The sequence below is a fragment of the Eurypyga helias genome, unplaced genomic scaffold, assembly GCF_000690775.1.
Source record: "Eurypyga helias isolate BGI_N326 unplaced genomic scaffold, ASM69077v1 scaffold5132, whole genome shotgun sequence".
In the NCBI taxonomy this organism is placed as follows: domain Eukaryota; kingdom Metazoa; phylum Chordata; class Aves; order Eurypygiformes; family Eurypygidae; genus Eurypyga; species Eurypyga helias.
In genome coordinates, this window is record NW_010233968.1 from 11,241 (window position 1) to 34,777 (window position 23,537).

General features: G+C 43.6%; 1 protein-coding gene across 1 annotated transcript in view; it reads left to right on the forward strand.

Moving 5' to 3' along the window:
• The first annotated feature begins 927 nt into the window (after positions 1-927).
• Positions 928-23,537, forward strand: part of CLYBL (citrate lyase beta like) — an 81,780-nt gene continuing 59,170 nt past the window's right edge. Inside the window, exon 1 of the mRNA XM_010161879.1 lies at positions 928-1,111. The gene's annotated coding sequence lies outside the window, so the exon portion shown is untranslated. The remainder of the gene's footprint in view (positions 1,112-23,537) is intronic.

The window sequence follows — 23,537 nt, forward strand, 5'->3', positions numbered from 1 at the left end:
CTCCCCCGGCAGCCCCACTGCTTCCAAGTGCACCAACCCAGCTCGCGCCCGGGGTGGGTTAGCTGCTCCCTCACCAGGCATACTGACACGGGGTGGAGACCACCACAAACCCGAAGCCTGCGGGCCGTACAGGTGCCACCCACACAAGCCATGTGGCACCACAGGCTTACACCTGCCCTGATGCGTGGTGCACAGAGCATTTATGAATTGTGAAAGCCACCGCAGCCGAAAACTGGCAGATGATGCTGGTGTGTTTGTGAGCTCTGTGCTGTGGGTCTGAAGGCTTCTGAAGGGACATGCTGGGATTAGTGAGGTTCCACATGGGGGACGTGGGAGTTTTGTTCCCGTTTTCCTTGGTTTTCCCCCCCTCCGTCCGTTTTGCTTATTTAAAATCTGTATGCAAATGCGTTTGTTGATGTAACGCTAAGGTTGCAAAATCAACATCGCAAACCCGTGTTTGTTTTAACCAGCAGCCCGGCTTCGTTTGCACCGTGCTGCCCAGCTCCTGGGCAAATGTGGCAGAGAGTGGCCTCCTCCCTAGAGCAGTCCCGATCTGCACGGACTCCAGCCTGTGCAGGAGTCCTGTGACAGGAAACCCCCCTTCTGTATTTAATGCTTGCCATAGCACACGGAACAGGCAGCGCAATTAAAGCTGCGCGGGTAACCTCAGCCCTGGCAGTTCTTCAGTTCTGACTGTTTTAAGTTTGCAACTTCTGTTGAACATAGTGGGTTTGGAGTTTTATACTGCAATTAACTGTAATACTGTTATCTCCCTACCTTGGCCCTTCCTAAGGGGAAAAAAACCCAAAAAAACCCCAAACCAGCCACTATTTAGGTAGGAATGTTTCCCTTTTAAAATATAGTCAAGTATACTTTACAGCATCGTAGCCAAGAGCCTAATTTCAACAATATCCTTTACAGGGCGGATTCTTCTCTGCCAGCTGGTGTTCCTAAGCTTAGTTATCGCTTTGCATCATCTCACAAGTATGTTCCCAGGCGAGCTGTGCTTTATGTACCTGCGGATGATGAAAAGAAGATACGAAAAATCCCATCACTGAACGTAGATTGCGCGGTGCTGGACTGCGAGGATGGTGTGGCTCTGAACAGAAAGGTAATTAAAAGTTGTCTGTGTGATGCAATCTGCACTAAAGAGAACATGTGGTAAAACACTGCCTTTGCCCCAAGGAAGTGTCAGCCAGAGAGACGAAGATAAACCTTAGGATATACAAAGTAATGTGACGGTGATAGGCCTTGTGAAGGATTTGGGAATATTTGCTTGCCCAGAACTGAAAAAGAACCCGTGTAAGTAGGGAGGGAGTTTTGAAGGAATAGCGCTGGACGTAAGCTCTCGTCACAGAAGGGCGGGAGATACTGTTATTATTGCTGAGTATTTCTTACAGGAGAGGAGGAAATGGGCTATGGGAAGTGAAGTAGGAAAGGGTTAGTTCAGAGTCACCAGGTGAGGTTTTGTTGTTGAAACGAAAGCATCTGCAGGTTGTGAGCAAAACAGTGGGTTTGAGCCTTCAGGTGTTGAGAAATACTTATGTACTGAACTTTTTGGAAGAAGTGCTGTTAGGGGTGTTTCTGACGGAAGGAGAAGTTAGAAATGGAGTGCACCAGGGTTTGGAGGGCAGTTTGGATTGAAGGAGCTGCAAGAAGGCAGGGATGGAGAGCAGCGTGGGAAAGAGATACAGATGTGTTAAGTACCAGTGCCGAGTTTTTGTTGATGTTTAATTGTGAAAGAAGAGGGAACGATCTAACATGCATTCCGTTTTGCCTGCAAGCACGTTTTTTTAAATATATGAAAAGAGCCATTTTAAAACGTTTCACATGTTAATGTATATGAGAAAATGTTCTAAGTGTTGCCCAGTGAAAGATATTTCTGAACAGGAACATAAGTTTGCCATCATTTTTACATCATTCTTGCATTACTTTTATATTTGTCAGTTTTCCTGTCTGTTTTACAGTGCCTAAAACTACTGCAAACACTGTTTAGGGTTTGAGTATAAATCTGTTGTTCAGAAAGTTAAGAAAATAGGCTTGAAAATTTTCCCATGACATCTCAAAAATGTGGATGAAATTCTAGTCTTTTTGTTTCTTGGGAGTTACTGCTTCCCAGAAGGACTGTCTTCGATAGTGCTCTATTTAACCTTCAGGTCTTTACAGGTGTGTCAGAAAGAAAAAGGTTTACAGAGTTTGCATGTATCTGTTTTATTTCTGAAAAGTTGGAATAGCGTTGCTGAATGTCCATGTGTACAGTTGAAGACAACTGGAAAACATTTTCCACTTGCTAAAATTCTACGTGGAAGACTAACATTACATCTGCTGTCACCATGAATTAGTATTGTTTAGGTCGTATTTGGGAGGCTGCTGCTGTAAGATGACACAAGACACGATTGTGTATTAAACTGTAGTATTTTTAGGGGCAGCTTAATTATATAAACCAAATCATTTATAGCAGAAGCATCTATTCACAATAGAGGTTGGCAGCAAAACAAAATTTTATGATCAGGATGACAGAGCTGATAGTAGTAATTTCTAAATGGTGGTAAAATTCTAGCTCTGTTGAAGTGAAGGGGAGTTATGCCACTGGGTATATGATTTCAAAGAAATTAAGGGGAAAATCTGTAATAGGAACTTGAGATGACAGATGAGCCCCTGACTGAGCTTAAATGCAAAAAGGATGCAGACAGGAGGTAGAAGTGGTGACAAGTGACCAAAGAGCAGCACAGGTGTGTTGTCCAGGCACATAAGGACAGAATGAGGAAGGTCAAACCTTGGCTGGAATCAAAATTGCTGAGGGATGAACAGGGCAAGAATGGTTACTACAAGTGCATCAGCAGCAAAACTGAGGAGGAAGACCAGGGCAAGTGTGGACCCACTGCTCCATGAAGCCTCAGGGTTAACTGTCAGAGCCAGTTCCCAGGCCTCTCAGGCTGTGTCCTAGAAGCAAAAATTGGGCAAACGTTACAGGCATGACCAAAAAGGTTAAGAGTGAGGAACTACGGACCCATCAACCTAACACTAGTCTCCAGGAAAGCGCTAGTGCTGTTTCTCATGGAAGATATTTTACAAATCATTCCAGACAAACCTGATCACGTTCTGTGAATATATTACTGTCTTAGAGTGAGAGAGCTGGCCAGATGTTGTCTACCTTGACTTCAGCAAGGCTTTTGACAGAATCTCTCATAAGACCCTGGTTGTCAGGCTGAGAAGAAATGGACTGAATGGATAGATGATAAGGGTGGCAGTTTGGCAGGAATCAGGTGGCCCACGCTGTGAGCTATTTTGCCCTTGCCTCTGCTGGGGCCAAATATCATTTAACTTCATTAGCAACCTGGTTGATGGGATGGAGTGCACTCTCACCAGGTTCATGATGAAACCAAACCGGGGTGCTGTTGACGTGCTGGAGGGCACAGCTGCTTTACAGTTGGAGGAACAGCTTGATAGAAAGGTCCAACAGAAGTAAAAAACTAATTTCCAGCGTTGGGCTGGGATAACCCCATGCGCTAGTACAGGCTGAGGGATGACTGCACCGAAGCAGCTCTGCCAAAAAGGCCCTGGGTGCTGTTTTTCAAGAAACTGAACAGGGTCAGCGGTGCACTCCTGCAGCAAAGGCATCCAACTGCCTCCAGGCCTGTGCTGGCACGGGTGCAGCTAGCAGGTCCTGGGAAGGGTGCCTCCCCTCCTCTTGGCTTTTGGGGTCTCCCTTGGGAAGACAGAGAGCTGTGCCCAGCTCTGGGCCCTGGGACAAGAGAGAGACTGACCAATGGCAGGGAGACCAGGAAGGGCCACCAAAGTGGTCATGGTGCAGGAGGGGGGTTTTTTTTGTTCATCCTGGAAAAGAGGCCTTGGTGAAGGCTTTTTGTTCATCCTGAAGGGGCCTCAGTGAAGGCTTTGCTGTATGAGGAGAGCTGGGTGCAGAGCAGACCTAGGCTCTTCTCAAAGGAACCCGACAACAGGGCAAGAGCAATGACCACAAGCTGCATGAAATGCTGACTGGAGATAAGGGAGAAAAGTCTTCCCCATGCAGGTTGTCAAACACTGGAAGGGGTTGTCTAGGGTGGTGGTACATCCTCCCTCCATGGAGGGATTCAAGCCTCGGCTGCATGAAGCCCTGATCAACCTGGTGTAGGGCTGTAGTTAGCTCTGCTTTGAGGAGGCAGATGGATGAGTTGGCCTCATGAGGTCTTTTCCAACCTGAATTAGACTTTGTGATTGCATGATCTAGTAGCAAAGTATAATTCAAAGTGATTGGAAGGTTGAATTTAATTTTTCGATCTGCCACAGATACTCAGGAAGACTTTGAGACTTAGGTTCTGTGAATGTGAAGGTGGAATTATTATTGCTCTTGCAGCTTAATTTATTAATGTTTCTGAGGTGTTTGGAGACTTTGTGTGAAAGATATGTCAAGAACACTCGCTGAACTACAGTATGCAGTGACACGTTGTAAATGGGTCATCTGAAACTGAGAGAAAAACCTACTGTGAAACACAGCAACACTGAGTCTGTCCTTTGATCATTATTCTTAAAACAAATAGTACTGATGAATTTGACTATTTATTGCTGTGGTTTAGCAATAAGAATACTATTTACAGATTGCCTTGAAACTGCTGCCAAAATGTTATAGAATCGCAGAATGGTTTGGGTTGGGAGGGACCTTAAAGATCATCCAGTTCCAACCCTCCCTGCCATGGGCAGGGACACCTTCCACTAGACCACGTTGCTCAAAGCCTCATCCAGCCTGGCCTTGAAAGGGTTGGGTTTTGAGAAAATCAGGACCTGGTTGAAGGTTCTCAGTGCCTTGAGCCAAACCTACCTGTCTACAGAAGGCATCAAGTCCAAGCAACAAGTTTTGAACCACATGTTAACAAGTCTATTTTAGCAAGAAGCTGTGTGGTTTGTGTTAGGATTAAGTTAGATTCAGAGAGATCAAGAATCTGGAATGTCAGCATTTCCATTTGGTTTCTCATTTAGAGGGAAACAAGGAAGATGAGCTTCCTATAACCAAAGCTAGTAACATCTGCAAAGCTGCATCTGTCACTGCAGAAGCAGAAGTTGTAAATGAAAAATCTGTAACTATTTTCTATACAATATTTTCTCTCAAAGAAATTTTGGATTATATCTTCCCTTTCACCCTCCCCTTACATTTATGTTTTGAGAAGAGAGCACTGGAAGAAGGGAGCCCATATCCTAATCTGCATACCATTTTGGTACCTTCATTTCTTACCTTCAAGAGCTACCACACTGGCTATGATTTCAATCTTCTTTTCTAGTTGATAGTTTGACTTAATCAGAAAAAAAACCCCAACCCACCTTGCAGCAAGAAGTTCACAAGGAGAAAATTTCTTAGCTTTTAAGGGGACCCAGTGGGAAGAAATGGCTAAAAAGCAGAGTTATAGTATGCTAAATACTAAGCCTGCAAGTAGGGTGAGAGCTAATCCTGGTATGAGCAGGACATGTGGGGCTTTTGCAAGCCCTTTGGGACTAGTCTGAGCTGTAGGTGGTCTTCAAAAAATTCAGAATAGGGAAGATGATAGGAAGATACCCCAGTGTTGCTGAAAATTTCAGCTGCCTTTTTCAAAGTTAGCTTTAGTCTTGCTGAACATTGACTACTAGTCACACTGATCTCAAATCGTGGTTGGGGCTCCACACGCTGTTTTAGAGGTTCAAATACGTAATGTCACATGGTGTGGGCTGTCAGCTGCCTCGCCAGGTGTCTGACTCTGTAAGACATTGGGAATTTCTACGACAGTAATTTAGTTTTTGTGGGGGGGAGAATTGAATACTGCTAAAGGGAAATTACTTTCCATGAGCTACTATTCACAGATAAGATAGGATCCCTTCCTCACTGATGCACATGTAAAGTTTCTCCAGTGTTGCTATAGATTTTAAAGAAATGACTCAGAATGGCTTGCTTGGCAATATTAAGTGAATAGTTCAAACAGAAATTCTAGAACTATGAAATTAGAAATAATACAGATTGCAGTGTTGATGTGTCGCAAAAGCATCACATGGTAAAGACTTGTTGTGAAATGGTACAAAAATAGCCTATATCTATTTTAGCTCTTTGCAGGAGAAGGCCTGGATATTCTTTCATTTTAATTGTAAAAAAGAAAAATATAAAAAAGTTGGCTGCATCAACGTGCTTGACCAAGTCATATAAGCCAGGAAGCTGATTTTCAAGTTACACCATTGAGAGGTCTCTGTGTAGAAGCTGAGCTGTCTGAAGATATCTCGAGGCTCTCAGCCAAGCCAGCACTCCCTGGGGTAGCTATCTCTGGGAAGATGCTACTCACCATGCTTCTGTGCCAGGTGAACCTATTGTCAGGTGGAAAAGCTTCTTCCTTCTGCTGGAGAAAGGAAGATTTCCATGGCAGTGCTTTCATTTTCCAAGAGCAGAGGTGGGCTGAGATTTTGTGATTAGTTTCCATGGGTCTCGTAAGGTTACCACCCTTACACGAGATATTTCTAGAACAGCCTTTTTTTCAGCAGGTTTCTGTCTTCAGTGCTGCTATTCTTCACAGCATCCAGGTGGTGTTAGCTGCCAGGTCAGCCTAGCAACAAACCAGTTGGAGCTGCTACTGTAGTGTTCTGCCCCTTTCTGCATCCTTGAAGAGTTTCAGAGAATTTCGATGACTCCAATGAACTGCTATTAGTGGCTTTGTCTTCACCGAAGTCAGAAGGATGGCTTTGAATAATTGGGATTTATGGCACCTTAGCTGTAGCTGTCGTTAGGGTGCCATCAAGCCAGCCAGGGCACAGTCCTTCCTGCCAAAGATGACCTTTGAAGGTTATGTCAGGCAGATTTTGAAGAGGCTAGGGTTTGGCCTTTCCTTTCCATGGGGAATGCCAGTGTTAAAAATCAAACCAAAACCCCATCTTCACTCCCACTCCCCCCCTCTCCAACTTTTTTTGTATCAGAAATGTAAAAGCAATCCCTGAGAGTATACATATGGCTGGGGAACGTCTGTGGGGTCCTCCGATGTGAAACACTTGAAAATGTGAAATTTTGTTGTTGTTCCTCTGGAACTAAATAGATCTAATTCATTCAATAAAATTTATTGGATGAATAAATTCAGAGCGGCAGTGTAAAGCGATGTAGGACCCATTAGGGTTTAAATTCCTAAGCCACTTTTGCTGTGAATCGTGAGCATATCGCTTTGTGTCTTTTAGAAAGAAGTTGCTCTCTTCTCCAGCACTTGTTCAACAGAAGGAGGGGAAGAGGAAGCCTCAGCTCTGTCCTTTCCTCACATTCCTTCCTCGAGGGGAAACACCAGCCCCTGAGCCTCTTCCGTTCTCTCTGCTCCCCTCAGCAGCAAGGGGAAGTTTGGTTTGAGTAAGAAGATGGATAGGGAAGGACCTATTTTGCTTATCCGCAGCATGGCCTCTTAGGGTCATAGCATAGATTTGTTCCTACTTAATATCTGGTAGCAGCCACTTAAAAGATGATCGCTGTGCTGTGCCACGGAAGGAAAAAAAAATCAATTAATTCTTTTGAATCATCTGTTTTTAAAAATAGGATTAAAGCCTGACCACTTTTCAAACTGTTCCATTATGAATAACGCATACATAAGAGATGACTCTGGGTTCATTACAGTTAAGAGCAGATCATCCGCATACATGCTGATTTTATGGAGATTTCTCCCCATGAGGATGCCTCCTCCATCTCTCTAGTGATCTGATCCTGGGGTCAGAACAAACAGCACGCCGGGCGAGAGAGCATCTTTGCCTACCATTTTCCCCCTAATCTGAGGCCTTCTGACCTTTTTATGCCTTATCACTGATGAGAAGAGGCTCTTGCATATAAAATAACACTTCAACTAAATTTGGGGGTGGGGATAAATACATAAAATAGGTCAGCATGGTATACAAAAAAATCCTGGGCTTTCCTTATTGAAATGCATTTCCTTATTGATCTTATTGAAGGCTTTTACAGTATCAGTGGAAAAAAAGCTGCAGTTGGTTCCCATAAATCTCTAGCTACTTCAATTAAAATCAACAGTTTTCCTGTATTATTTGATGATATTTTTTTTTTTTTTTAATAAAGCCAGGTTGGTTAGGATTTATCAATGCCATGGGTATTTCTCTAGGCTCATAGTGAGAATGTTAGCTAGTACTTCATAGGCACAGTTGCATGAAACATTGATAACTAGGTTATTTTACCAGGTCTTTGCTTTATTTATAATAAATTAGTACTGTACCTAATTGTATTCCTCCTACAGGGAGAAGGCTTGCTGATAAAGTGTGTAGAGAATGATTAAATGTACACAGGCACGTAGTAGGGTGATTTCTCTTCAAAAGATGCACAAAATTAAAATGGGAATGCTGCTTTCCCCGGTGGCTTGCCATTATTAAAAGTCTCAGTAGCATGGGAAATTTCTTCTGTAGGAATTGGGGAGTCCAAAAGTCTCTCTGGTTTATTGTAGGGAAGCTGAACTGTACAGTGAAACTCTGCAAGGCCTTTTTGATCCTTGAAGAGTTCTGATGAATGTATATTTTTATGAAAGTTGTAAAATGTTTTCATTTCCTTATTAATCCCACCATGGTCCTGGAAGAACTGCCACTCCTGAGTGGTAACTGTGACAATAAAAGTTTTTGTTCCTATTGTTTTACTCTATAAGCCAATCGTCTTCCTTACATAAAGATTTGAGGATTCATAAGAACGATTACCATATTCAGCAATTTTCTTCTTAATGAGCTCAGTAATGCCTGTGTCTCTTCGAGCAGAGCTTTTGAATTGCCAGTTATTTCTTTTCCACTGATTCAGATGTATCCAATTAAGTTTGACTTGGACATGTTCTGATATAACTATTACTGCTGACAGAATGGTGTCTAGAAACTTAGGGAAAACGTCTTGGCTCTGTATTAACAGGGATTTCAAGCAGGAATATATTAATAGACCTGGGAAAATATTTTAAAACATGTAGTTAATGTTTGTATGGACTTGGAATTCACAGTACTTCAACTCTTTGTGTGTAGTCTGCTGTCCGTAGGCACATCAGCACACTTGGGTACGGAAAGCTAATTGCAGGACTAGAAGTCATGTATTGCTACACACATCTGGACCAGTTTTCAGTATTTCATCTGTTTTGATAGCACAAAAGAGCTGGCTGCAGAGCAAGTGAGCACCTAGCACTTAGTTTGAAAGGAGACATTGAGTTTCAGGTGTGTTACAGAAAATCAAGCCAATACAAAAATTTCAGTATACACCTGTAGGTTAGAAAAAATCCACTGGATCAAATTGGGTCAGACTTTTGTTTGTATCCAGAGACATGTGTTGGGTTGTGTTGTCAGGGCTGTGGTGGTACTGGGTGGGGAGTGAGCAAAAGATTAAGATACTGCCCAGATCACAGTCACAGCACTCAACACCACGTGCTCCAGGTTTCCTTTGCCTTTTTGTTGGCCTTGCAGACAGAGAAATGTGTTTCTGTGTCCAAGTTTCTCTTGCAATCAATCTTGAAACCTAGCCTTGAACCTAAGGCTCCATTGTGCTCATAACTACTAGTTCATTCTGCTTATTCTTCCACATTGCAAGGGCCACGTTTTGAAAACAGAGGAGCAAGCCAAGCATGAGGAAACCCACAGACTCCATTAACAGGGACTTGAATTAGAAAGTGGTAGGACATTGAGAATACAGTACTTGCCCATGTTGTTAAACTCTTCCACTAGATATCTGTGAAGTCAGAGTCAAGGTAGTGGGCTCAGTGGAACTTTGGTCTGATTTAAGTAAGACAGGTGTGTAAGGGAAGGTGGAAATGCATGGTACTTTTCCCAGGGCGTTGGTGCCATCAATGCTGGACCTGTCGCAGTGTGGTGAGAAGCAGGGGGGAACCTTAGAGATACTCAGAAGATTATAGCAAACCTAGGGCTTTGCAGTGTTATTAGGTAGCAAAACAAGGAAGAGTGGCAGGATGCTGGGTAAGAAAAAGGAATTTTTAATGTCAGATGGTGGAACAGCATTGCAGTACGCATGGAAGTTGCAGATGAGGGTGGGGATGTGTATGGTCGTGGCTAGGCTTGGGAACCCTGGCAGGTGTCAGCTGAAAGCATGGTATTTAACCTCTCTACCTTTGGTTTCATCTGTGATTCTTCTGGAGACCAGAGGAAAGGATCCTAGCACTCAGTACTTATGAGGAAGCCTCATTTCCTTCCACTGTCCGTCCTGTTAGCAGGAGTCCACAACACTTAGGACGCTGCAGATTCTGCAGTCCTTATTCAGATAACATTTCACAATGAATGAAGGACCTAGATGGGTAATTCAGGATTAAGCCTTTGAGGAGTTTGAGTTTATTTCTCCCATACACCACTACATAATGAATTGAAGGCATGTGTGCTGTGCTAGTTGCAGGACACACAGTTTCTGTAATAAGAATAGAAACATCTAAAGCCAGCCTTTTATTTTCACCACAAACTAAGCCCGTGCTGTGATGTCCCTCTAACTTAGAGTGGAGTAATTTATCTCTGTTCAACAGAAGACAAAACACACGGATTACGATTGCCTAAAGCCCTGGTTTTTATATGTTCTGTGAATTACTTTATTCTCTGAATTGTGAAAAGACTGTATTCTGAACAGGGTTTCATACACCAAAGGATACACTTTCATGGAACAGGCTGGTACCCAAAATAGCTACGAAAACACATCTCCAGCTTACTGAAACTGGAGAGCATCCAGAGCCATGAATTCATTGTGCATTCACAGAGTAGAACACAATACGCAACTCCTGTGAGTTTTCTAGTCCCTGTTGTAAAAGCCTTAATAAACGGGGAGAGAGCGTTAAGAAGCACAGGCGTTTGTTTACTCACATCTAAACCTGCATAGCTCAGCTGGCTTCGTAGTATGCAGCAGGCTCCAGGACACAAAAGCACTTAAGGTTACACACTGCCATGCCCAGAGCTTGGGCTTCCAACCACTGAATTCTTTCACAAAGAAGAAGCAAAAAAACATGCCAAATTTTTAAATTCATTTTGGGTAAGTCAAAATATCTAGCTGCATTCAAAACTCGCTCTTTTGGCAGTGTTTTTTTTTATGTATGTATGTGCAGTTGTTAGCACATCTAAATGCATCGACTGAAGTATATTGTCTATCTGTCTCCAAAGACCAATGCAGCCAGGTTATTTGGTTATATTTTAAACTTTGATTCTACACAGGCCTAATCTTCCACTCGTTAACCAATTATTTTTAAATAGAATAATTATAGATCATAATTTAGTATGCATTTTCTTGAGGAAAAGGGCAATTAATGCATGTAAACACGGGTGAATCTATTTAAATAAACTGTCCACAAAATCCTTACAATATGTAAACAACATTTGTTATGCCTTGGAGATAACATACGATTGGACTCATGAGACCCTGTTTATCCTACTGAACAGTTTCTTTTATAACTTCAAAGGGAATTTTATATATTTATGGCAATAGCAGGGTGTTAAGTGTAGCTAGACAGAAATTATACCTCAGCTATTTAGTTAATGCCAATAGGGATTAAATTAGATTTTATAGCTGTTAGAAGTCTGTTTTGTAGCTAACAAGTGGGATTTTTAAATCCTGGAAAGCATAATCCTATTATAAAACTGGCAGCTGAATTAACATTATCTAGGAAGCAAGTGTTCATGGATTAACATTTTTTGACATTAACAAAGAAAAACTAATGCTACAGGGATATTAGATGCTTTTCCCAAAAGTGGGAAAAAAAGGAAAGTGAATATAGGACAAGATAAATGGCACAAATACTGCAGGAAGGAAAAATTGAGTGAAATATGCATGAGAAATTAAATCTGGGAGTGACCATGTTCTGCCTCAAATACAAAAGAAATACACTGGATAGGACAAGGCCTCACAATTGATAATTCATATGTTAGCCCCCGCAATGATTTGTGCGTGCCTGCTGACTAAGCCACAATTATCCAACATGAGCATGGGATAGCCACGAAGGCCTTCTGCTGTCCTGAGGGCTGAGGTCTTTTCCAGCTAGGTGCTGTAGGAGCCAAGGACTGGCAGCACTGCAGAAGAAACATTCGTCCCTCTGCTGAACAGGCCCATGAAGCTGTTCCACTGAGACCCTAATGAAGTTCTCCTTACACACCCTGAAGGACAGTTACGGGGCAACTGCTCTAGGCAGTGGTACAGGAGATGAGTGAACTTGCTTGTCTTGCAATATCTTATTCTAGGCACTGATAGACTGAACAGGCTGAAGGCAGGGTGTAACAGTATATGCCATGTCATATTTAAATTTAAAAAAATCTTTGTCTCCATCACAAAAGGAGGTTGTGGAGAAGTGAGTGTTGGTCTCTTCTCCCTAATGACCGATGATCCGACGAGGGGGAATGGTCTCAAGCTGCACCAGGGGAGGTTTAGTTTGGACGTAAGGAAGAAGTTCTTCACCGAAAGGGTTATCACACACTGGAACAGGCTGCCCAGGGAGGTGGTGGAGTCACCATCCCTGGATGTGTTTAAGAGACGGGTGGATGAGGTGCTGAAAGATATGGTTTAGTGGCGGACAGATACGGTTGGACTGGATGATCTCTAAGGTCTTTTCCAACCTAGTGATTCTATGATTCTATGATTCTATGATCACAGTTGCAGAGCAAACCTTTTATTACTTGAAATTGTGAAGTCAGTCCTTTAAATTATTTTAAAAGCTCTGTGTTTAGAATCTGAGTCCTTATTCACAGCTGCAGCACTGAAATAATGAAAGTAGTATTTTCTTGTGTGGAGGGTTAAGAGGAATCCACTTGATAAAACTATCAGTCAGAGAGACACATGTCGTGATTCAACCTCAGCTGGCAACTAAAGCCCCACACAGCCACTTGCTCACTCCCCCTCCTCCAGTGGGATGGGGGAGAGAATCAGAAGTGAGAAAATTCATTGCTGTGATAAAGATGGTTTAACAGGTAAAGCAAAAGCCATGGACACAAGGGAAGCAAAACAAGGAATTCATTCACCCCTTCCCATGGGCAGGCAGGGGGTTCGCCAGGAAAGCAGGGCTCCATCATGCATAACCGTTGACTTGGAAGACAAACACAAGCACTCTGAACATCCCCCCATTCCTCCTTCTTCCCCCAGCTGTATAGGCTGAGCATGACATCATATGGTATGGAATATCCCTCTGGTCAGTTGGGGTCAGCTGTCCCGGCTGTGTCCCCTCCCAACTCCTTGTGCACCCCCAGCCCACTCGCTGGTGGGGTGAGGGGCAGAGAAGGGCTTGACCCTGTGTCAGCACTGCTCAGCAACAGCTAAAACATCCCTGTGGTACCAACACTGATTCCAGCACAAATTCAAAACACAGCCCCATAGCAGCTGCTGTGAAGAAAATTAACTCTGTCCCAGCCAAAACCAGCACAATGTGCAAAACCATTTCTTCCAGACTGCAGCATCATATTCAGTGTTGTTGATCCAGTACAAATTTTACTGTAACAGTATCTGTTGGCTATCATCTTGTCTCACAAATTTCTTCCTTCTTATCAAATACAAAATGCCATTAATTCCTAACGACAGCTAACTGAAAAAATTTATTCTAACTTTGCCTTCCAACCTCCCAGTCTCTTGGTTCAAGTAAAGCAGAACTAGATCTCAGTCATGGTCAGACTGGGGTTTTGTTACCAGAGATTTAAGTGGGGCTTTGCAAACCTAATATATGGCTTTGCAGATTCATTCTTGGTTTAGTGCTTTTGAAATGCTGAATTTTTCCACCTTGTGGATTGCTACTTTAACCATTATTACTTACTGGGTTACATTCTTAGAGAGCATCTTTTCTGCTGAAGCGTGTGGGTATAGCAGTCATTGCTGTGGTTAAGTCCATTACCAGAGGTGTGGCTGTGGCTGCCTTATGGGCTTTCTTAAATCATGGTTGTGTAGCACAGAGTTTACCTTGCAAAGCATATGACGACAACTAAGCTGTGGAAATAGTGTGAAATTTCTACGTTGCCAAACTGTTCTCCTCTGAAGTCTGTGCCATGAGGAAGAACCTTGGCACCATTATGTCAGTGGGAAAACTCACACCATTTGGCATCAACAGGCCCAAGATTTATCCCCTGTTGCGCGCATGTTGCACCAACAATAACGAACCCTATTGGGAATTGGAAATAGTTGCATGCCCTCTATTGTGTCTCTTTTTCAAAAATCTGTCCCCCAAATGTTGGTTTTTTTTTTTAATTTACTGTATTTAGAAGTGTGCAACAGTCCGTTAGCCAGGTGCCTTAAAGCATGCAGGTATCTTTTAGCCATTGCTACAGTCCACAGTGCTGGGCACCTTTGGAAAAATGGGAGTAGAACATGCCTGTGATTTTTCACATCAGGAAGAACATGAAGTTGACGTCTCCCAGAAGTGCATGGTCCTTAGAAAAAGGACCTATCTTTCCTTCCCCCTTAAGTAATGAGCAGTCCTGTAGCATTTTAGAGTTTGTTTCCAGTTTTGCTGTCTGGGTTGGAAAGAATACAGATTTGGCTGATAAGACTTGGGTTGTTTTTAGAACGTTTAGCTAACTCCTCAGCTTGGGTAAATAGTTTCGCTCTCCATTTTTCATACGGTGACACAGCACGTGAAGCAACCCTCACATGAGAAAAAAGATTATGTGGGAAGAGAGTGTTATGTGACCAGGGAGTTGCATCCACATCACCTGGCTGGACACTCATCATCCAGTCTCTGGAAGAGAGATGGAGATGTGGTTCCTGAGCAGAGCACCTTTCATCTTCCGGATGACCCTGCTGTGCCTGCTATGACTGGCTGCTGCTTGACTGCAAGAGCTCCCCAAATAGGGAAGGAGGGATGGGGGATGCTTGGCTCTGCCACCCAGCGCTCTTCCATCTCAGTATGTGTTTTTCTAGAGTAGTCACTTTGCAGAAGCTCATTCAGGGCCAGCATGGGGAAAACAGCAGCACCTGAGCATTGCCAGTCAGGGCACCTGATCTCAGATTTGGCTTTATGTTCTCAAATTGGCTTGTCATCGGTGAGGTACAATGGAAGCACTGAGAAGAAAAAGAAATGCCTGGAAATGTGACAGTGAGTTTTGGGTTTAGTTGCTTGAGGCTACTACAAGTAGCCTTGAACAATCATGCTCAATCTTGTAGCTAGATAGGATTCACACGCTGAGCAACATCTGAGTAGCGCTTGATGTGGCTTGACAGAAACCAGCAGAAAGAGCAACTGGCTCCTAGCCTCTGACAGTGACCCCAGTCCCTGGTCAGCAGAAGTCACCTCTTCCTACATCCACTTCTTCACAGAGGTGTGGTGCTACATCGCAGAGTGTTGCATGGCTCCTGCCTTCCTGGGGCTGACGTTTCCTGCAGGAAGAGCAACAAGGCTTTGCTGTAAGCACAGCAGTTTGAAGTGGTCCCAGAGACCTCCCTCTTCTTTTGCCATAGAAGCTCTGAGCTTTCTCTGTGATCCTAAGGGTGAAAAGACCCACAAGGCTCATCTTTCCAGGCCATATAGTCTTTGCAAGCAGCCTCCTGCCATCCTGACTGGTGTAAAAAAATATAATAATAACGCATATTTTACACATACCTCCGAGCACTGAAGACCAGGTAGTGGCAAGGGGGACCTCTGTGAGCTGCTTGTGACACACTGAAGCTGGAGGAAAGTAAGTTCTTTTCCAATGTAGTCCACGAGCTGGTAGGTGGTGGACAGGGTGTAAGGAAGTGCTAGTGAAGCAAATGAGCCCTGATGAGGGACGGTGGCACAAAACAGCAGCTTCTCAGCTCAAAGAATTCTTGCTTGGGGTTCCACACAGAGCTGTCTATAGGCCCTTTTTTGACTCTCACTGTTCAAGAAAAGAGAACGTGTGCCATCTTTTAAATGAGCAAGTTACACACAGGAAGCTCCCGACCTGTCTTCTTAGTGAAGTTGGTATGTGTAAGGAATGTGTCATGGATATCAAACTTGATTCCTTGAGTGAAGCAGAGCATTTATGGAATTGTGTCTTCTTTTGGTTTATTGATAAATGTAACTGGCAGGGGAAACTAGGACCTCCCTTTGGGATCATTTGTTGGAGCATTGTCTGGGGTATCATAAGTATTGAGCTGGAGGAGCTGTTGTCATCTGGTTCAGCCCTCTGATCTGAAGCAGGATGAAGCCTTTCCAAAGCACCCTGATGGATGTTTCTGGCCCGCTCTACAACAACTTCTCCTTGCTGAACTTTCTGGGCCTCCTGTTAGCCCAGTCCTCAAGTTTCTCATGGTGCCTCTGGACTACTTCTCATGTCCCCCTAGTTTGGTGTCGGAAAACTTGCTGAGGTTTCATTCTGCGTCACGCTGAGGTTCACGTAGAAGATGCTGGATAAAATTGGCCCTGGGAGTTTGCCACTTGTTACCAGCTGCCAACTAGGCAACCCTTCAAACCCAGCTGTCCAGACAGTTTTTAACCTATCTAATAGTCAGTTCTTCTAGCCCATATTTTCTCAGCTTCCAGATGAAAAGGCCATGCCCTCTGAAGTCAGGATGTATTACATCTGCTATTCTTTCTTCATCCATGCAGCCAGTCATTTTGTCCTAAAAGACCATCAGGTTGGTCAAGCAGAGATGTCCTCCTCCTGTCTCCAACCCACACAGACTTACTCATTTTCTTCCCCCATTTGGTTGCCTGTGGTTATCGTGATACCATGACTGCAACCTGTTCTGTCCTATTTTCTTCTTTAGCCAGATAGAATCAATAGACTTAATGAACAAGAGGCTTTATTCTTACTTCATCATACAGCTTCACAGTGTCAGGTAATTTTAAGTGTCCTTAGCACTGGAGCGTATTACAGTTTCTGAGCATTAAAATTCTAGTTGCCTTGAGTTGACTTCAGACACCTGCATCTGAGGATGCGATTCCCAGCCATGCTGCTAATTCCTGCACGTGCTCTTAAGTGCTTGAAAGTCTGCTTTTGTGCATACTTGGACACGCTTCTGTCCTCTTCTGGCAGCTTGTTGTCTCTCTCATGCCAAGGCTATCAGAAGTGTATCTTCTGTCTCAGGGCCTTGAGCAGATGGGATCAAAAGTTGCCTAGCGGACTCTGACAGGAGACACATGCAAAGCACAGAAGCCATGGCCTTTTTATTTAAAAATGGCTGGCGTAGGAAAGAAGAAATAATGGTCATGTCCATGGTGATGTGGGTAACAGGCTCACTGTGAGCTGATGATGGATCAGGGTCAGAGGGGAAGCCAGAACGGGGGAATGTCATGGTGGTACCTGATCAAGGAGAGACTTTGGACAAAGATTTCTTTAAATAACTGAAAGAAGTATCTCAAATTCTTTCTGACTCTCATGGAGGACTTCAACCATGCCAGTATCTACTGAGAGGACAGTGTGATGGGTCACAAGCAATCCAGATTTCTGGAATGCATGGAAGACAATTTTTTGATGCAAATGCTGAACAAGCTAAAGGGGGGAAACGCCTTGCTGGACTCCTAAATGAGAATGAACTGTCAGTCAATAGCAGCCTTGACTGCAGGAGCTGTCAGATGCTGGAGTTTACGATCCTGAAGGCAGTGAGGAAGGGAAGGACACAAGACTTCATTGGGTAGGCAGGACTGATCCCATGTTAGGCTACCCCTGAAGGTAAGTGAGCTCACAAGGGCTAGTCAGACTTCAGTGACAACCTGCATAAATGCAAAAAAAATCATCTGAAGGGCAGAAGAACAGACAGGCATGGCAGGAAGCCATGTGATTGTATGATTTTCCTAGTGGTTAGAAAACTTGTCCAGGAAGCCGGGAACAGAGGTCTGTTTGTCCTTGGCCGCAGTGACAACAGCAACCTGCTTGATAAATAAAACTCTGATATGCCATCTGTATGCACGCACCTCTGTGGTAGAGACATCCTTCACCTTGCTTTAAACAAGTAGATATTAACTGGGCCAGAGAGCGAATCTAGGCCTGAAGCTGACTTTCTAGCTCAGTGATTAGGGCATGAACCTAAGAGAAGAGAGACCTGGATTTCTATCTGTGCTCCCGGGACAGCTTATACATCTTAGCCTATGGCTTTTTTTTTTTTTTTCCCCAAACATCAGCGTGCATGTGTCCCTCTGTGCTTTTAGTCCTAGTTTACTAATCTAATCAAGAAATCAGATACTCAACAGGCATGAAACTGGTACCATCAAAGATACCGCTATGCTACCAGGGAAATTTTTGTTTATGCTTTTTGTTAACAGCCTGCCACCTTCATGAGCAGTTCATTGTGTTTAAAAACCTTGAAACAATTCACGTAGTTTTTACTGCTTTTCTAGTTGTAAGTGGAAAATTATATATTTTACTTACAACTGCTGACAGCTATTTTTTCCATCTCCATATACTCTTCCCTCATCTCACCTGTTGCAGTTTGAAAAACAATTCAAGCCAGCTCCTCCTTTTGTTGGGAGTGCCTGGAAAGAAACTGCAAGAGTCAGGACAAAAAAACCCCTGTATGCTAGAGGTTGCCTAACCCAGCAGCCCGTTAGAGCCAGTTCTGCCATCAGTGAGGCGGAGCAAGTGTTAACAATAGGCATATCCGTACACGTATTTACATATACGTGTGTGTGTTTATGCATGGGTATATACACTTTCTGACTGTGCTAAATAAACCCAGGGGCCAGCCACTCGATTTGGCACAGTCAGAAAGCAGTGACTTTACCAGCACTCACGTAAACACAACGCTCATACAAACACGGACAGCATGATGGGCAAATCCTGTTCCCAGTCCTGCACAGGATCGCGCTATATACTAGTATGCATATACACCCAGTGTCTGTATAATATGTATAATATACACACGTAATACAGACCAGCCATATCTGGCCTTAGATAGTCCTGTAGCTGGCCCCAGATCCCCTGATCTCCTCGATTTCTGTCCCCGGGACCGATGGAGGTTCATGGCTCCACTGCAGGTGCCGTGAGTCAGACTTCTTTTCATTAAACATGCACCCACACGGGAGCACTCCCGTAGCTGGGCCCAGATCCCATTAACGGTTCAACTTACCTTACCATGAACCTGCGAATTACCACTACTAACTGCCCATAGCCATATATATTGTTAGATATATTGTATAATATTGAGATTAATGGTAAGCAACTTGCTCTCACTGTTTTTTTCAATAGGAATTGAGTGTTAAGCTGCTATTCCAAACCCTGTTTTTTCTACGGATGTAGCTATGAAATGAACAGCTGTTAAGTGGGGCATGCTTGAGCATCCTATAGAATTAGGAAGGAAACCTCACAGAACTGAGATATGTTTTATTTGCGATTAAAAATGCAAAGCACTGTATCACTTGTCAGCGCTGACCCACATGTCAGGGTCTGTACGTGCAGCACGTTTTACCCATCCTTTTGTAGAAGATGGAGGAGGAGCAGCTCAACTGGGTTAAGTACAGTAGATGGTATAGATAGGAGCTTCTGGCTACCCTGCTGCTCTTGCAGTTGATTAGCTGTTTTCAGTAATTATGCATTTCCATCAGGGGTGCAATGGTTATCACCTCTGGTAATGAAATTACTCCCATTTCATACAAGTGTAATGTTCTGCTGGTTCTCTTTTGGCACTTGACACGTTTCCTTGACTCACGCTCTCAAAGCTTGCTGAGGTTGCTCACGGTATTCTCTCCTACGTGCTCACCGAACCATGCTAATGGGTTCCCCAGCATTTGTCAGCCTCGTAGAGGCGTGCCAGGGTAGCCTCACAGCAGGTAAAGAGCTTGCTTTGCAGTAACCACAGTGAACTAGTTCAGGTTTTGGTTGCCTTTTTTTCAAGTGGCTGCAGTAGGCTGTCACAGAATGGGAATTACGCGTTTTTTGCTTATGTGAGGCATCTCTGTAACCCAGGACATAGCATCCCAAAGCCCCCCCAGACATGGGCTTGCATCCCATTCGCCATGGAAGGAAAACCAGATAAGGCACTATCCTTTCATTACAATATTGAAAAACTGGCAAACTTTGCTCGGATTCCCCCCACCGAAGTACTGTTAAAAGTCATTATTGCCAATAATATAAGCCAGAAAATGGCTGCTGGTGTTGCTTCAGACTTTACCAGTGAATTGCCCGTTCTTCTGGTGCTGAGTAATTACCCTGGAAATTTCTTACATGGGAAGAAAGAGACATACCCTAGTAAAGGACAAATAAATCACTGAAGGAGATACGAAATGGTAACGCACGCTAGTGGAGCTTAACAAAGAGGAAGGAGTATGTATGCAGTGAAACATTACACTGCACCGAGCTGCAGATTCCAGGCATTCCTTTTGATGGAGCCTCTGAAGGAGGGATAGAGGCTGTGTACCCCTTTTGAGACAGCTTTATAGGTCACAGATCTGGCCTAAACAAAAGTATTTTTTTCTAAACTACTCCTTTCATTTTCTTCCTCCTCATGTCAGGACTCCAGCAGAGTTTTGTAAGCAGTCCGAGGGCTGTCCTGGCAGCATCTACCTCCCTGCCTCTGGGGACCGATTCCAGGTCATAGATCAGAAGGAAGGTAAACTTCATAGGGCGCCTTGGAGCTAGCACACCTCCTTTCATAGTCCTTTTTTTTTTTTTTTCCCCTTCCAGAGTGTGGCATGAAAAGGGCAACACTGTAGGCTACCAATCAACCACCTCCTTAAAATAAACCCCATCATCACAGTATCTTTCATGTAGACATCCCAGTGAGTAAGCTGCATGGTGCAAAGAAGGGCATCTGGTTTTCACCCTGTTCTGGAAATCGAGTGAGTACATAAATGCGGTTTTTGCCAAGAAATACAAATGCAAGTGCTTGAGCGGCAGCCTTGGAGCGCGGAGACATCCTTGACTCTCTATGTGGTTCCAGGAGCCATGTGACAAGTTCTTTTAATGCTTTTTCCCATTAAAATTGATCCAAGATCCCAGAAGATAAGCTATGAAGTTCCCCTCATGTGTGAAGCTGCCAGATTTCCAAAGGGAAGGAGTCCAATCAGGAGATCAGAAAACAATACTACCTCTGCAGAAAACCTCTCCTATCCCTTTGGAAAAGGGTCTTCACCCTGAAGGTGCTGCTAAAACCAAGCACTTCCCAGCAAGCGTGTTTAGGGGGAAAGAGATTAAAGGTGCCTTCTTTAGGAATGGGAGGGCCCAAGCCTCCCACGCCAAGAGCAGGCACAAAGGACCTGTCAGACGAAGCCCTGCTGCTCAGGGGAACCGGTTCCTCCCTTCCTGCTTTTCCGTATATCCTTTCTTGCCCACGGCCCTTGTTTCCATCATGCTAAAATGAGACAGGGTGGTGCTCAACCCAGTTGCTTTCTTTGGGCTTTAGAGAGTCAGGCTTTTGGAGGCCAGGCACCAGCTGTGAAGTTAAATTGATAAGACATATAATTCACCCTTGAAAAGTCAGAGGCCTTATTTCTGAGAAACTGCTACTTAAGAGAAGATTTGACTATACTCTTTAATTCAATCTAATCTACCCTGTCTAATTATATGCTCATTTCTACTCTAGTTTAGAAGAACAGTAATATGAAAAATCATACAAAATTTGGGATCATTTTTTCAGCATTGCACAAAGTCACTAAGCTTGGGTCATTTAAGTGCTGTGAAGGCAACACCATGGAGATTTCATTGAAAGGGTTTGATAAGGGACTTACATTGCAGAGGGAAAGGCACTCAGAATATCTCTCTATAGAACTTCTTACTTCATGTAAAGTGGTAGCTGTAATAATAAGGAAAAAATCACATCTAATTTCCTGGAAAAGTGGAAAGCAGAGAGAATATATTTTAATAGCGGTCGTGTTATTAACTCTTTGAGATTCCACTATATTTCAGTGATCTCTAAACACAGCTGTACAGTCCAAGTGCCAGTGCTGGCACGAGGAGCATCTGAGAAAGTTCCCTGGTGTGCCAAGACTGTGACACTGCGTTCTGCTGGAAATCTCTTTGGCTCCATTTCATGCATACCTAGCAGATTTAGCAGATTGTGAAAATGAATGTTTTCCATTCTCATGGCTGATTTTTGCATGCATCTGTTCACTCATCTAAACCTTAGTTACATGCTGCTATGAGAATGAAAGGCTATAATTTTTTCCTTGGAAATTGGGATTGTTTCATGCACCGCAATTTCTGCTTAAGGATCCTGCACAGAAATTGTGAAACACTTGTCTTACTAATGTCTTAGAAAATATTGTACCTACAGGGATGTATTTTTCTCTCTTTCTGCATGCATATCCGGGCTTCATGTTACAGGAATTATGTGTATAAATCAAGAGGAAAGCACTCCCCCTAGAATGGAAAATACCTGTTGGCAGGTACCAAAAGATAAATATTTAAACATGGCATTTGCATATGACATTAATAAACCCACACAAATCATGTCACAAATTCCGTATTGTAATTCACAGTGCTTACTGCATATACCAGGTTGCAAGTTTCTGTTAGTCCACAAAGTTTGCTAAATTGTTTGAATCTTGTAGCTGTGCTACATTACAGGGCTTACACAGGCATTTATATGCTGAATATTCCTCCTTTCTGGGAAAAAAATGGTCTAGCAATTAGCTCGATACAGTGAGCTTGAATAGGGTCATGAAAGAAAACTGATGCATGTGACACTCCAGAATTAGCAATGTTTACACTCTCACTTTTTAAAAATTGCATTTCTAGCATGTTAGCTTTTTATGCTGTAATTCACTGTAAGTGTTTACCCTTCTAAGCACCCTCTAATACTGATTTTTTTCCATGAAGGAGGGGTTTAAATGGCTTAACCACATTCTCGTAAGAGGTCTAGGCAAAGACAAAGGCTGAGATTCAGATAACTCTCAGCCCACCCAACCCCTGCAATGTTTCTAGTAAACAGCACAAGTCTGGGGGGTTTTTTCCAAACTATTTGTGCTCTGCAGATTTGTATTCCCTTTGTTGCAGCGATGTACTTTTCTGAGCCTTGTCCCTGTGCCACCAAACTTAACATGCACCATCTAAAAGGTAAAGACAAGGATACAAAGGCAAAAAAGCCATCAGTAGAAGCATTGTACCCCACAGTACTTTTAAAACACTTGCTTCTTGTGCATCCAAAGCACCCATTAAACCTTTATATCACTCTTCAGAGACTGTCATTTCTTTTTCCACAGCATAAAGTTTACTGGTTCCTCTCTTTTCTAAGGCACCCTCTTTGCCGAGTGGCTACACAAAAGGAACAGAGCTAAAAAGTGAGTCACATTAGTCATGCTGCGTAAGGTCCAGTGAAGTGGATTTCCAATTATTGCTAATTTATTCAAGGGTAAATTGTTGCACTGCGAGGGGGCTAGCAGTAGGGGTGGGTGCAGAGCCACGCCGGCCCGGCGGGTGCCCAGCAGGGCACATCATGCAAAGGCTGTCATGGTTGCTGCACCTCCCGGGGGCTGGCTTCAAAACGCACACACGCGCGTGCAGGGGTAGCTCCGCTGTCTTGCAGGAGGAAGAAAGAAATGTTGGGTTTCATTGTCCTCCTCCGCACGTTCTTGGGGGACCCTGGTTGAGGTAGACCTGCGCATTGGCATTTGGAGGAACATTGAGTCTGCCCTTGAGGCTGGAGCCTGGTGCTTCTCATATGAGGATGGGATGCTTCCCGCTCATATTTCACCTGAACTGCATCTTCCCTCTGGTTTGGGGGTATTCTGTGGAAG